Raw genomic sequence first — 342 nt, forward strand, 5'->3', positions numbered from 1 at the left:
ATTGAATGTTCACCGAGCTCAGTAAATACGGCGATGCTGCGATCACTTTAATTATATGCACAAAAAATGCTGTTTCGGGTTTTTTGCACAATTGTGTATTTAAAATTAACACAAATTCGCCATAATAACTGCGCTGAGTGACCATTCACATTGCAACGTGAGCAGTCTCTGTTGTCTATATTGAAAATGTTTTACACACCTGCTGATTACCTATACAACACTATACACACTATACACAACATAAACACTATACACACTGTACACAACATAAACACTATACACAATATACACACTATACACAACATAAACACTATACACAATATACACACTATACACAACATA

This window comes from Nanorana parkeri, unplaced genomic scaffold (assembly GCF_000935625.1).
Source record: "Nanorana parkeri isolate BGI_ZX_2015 unplaced genomic scaffold, ASM93562v1 scaffold2322, whole genome shotgun sequence".
In the NCBI taxonomy this organism is placed as follows: Eukaryota; Metazoa; Chordata; class Amphibia; order Anura; family Dicroglossidae; genus Nanorana; species Nanorana parkeri.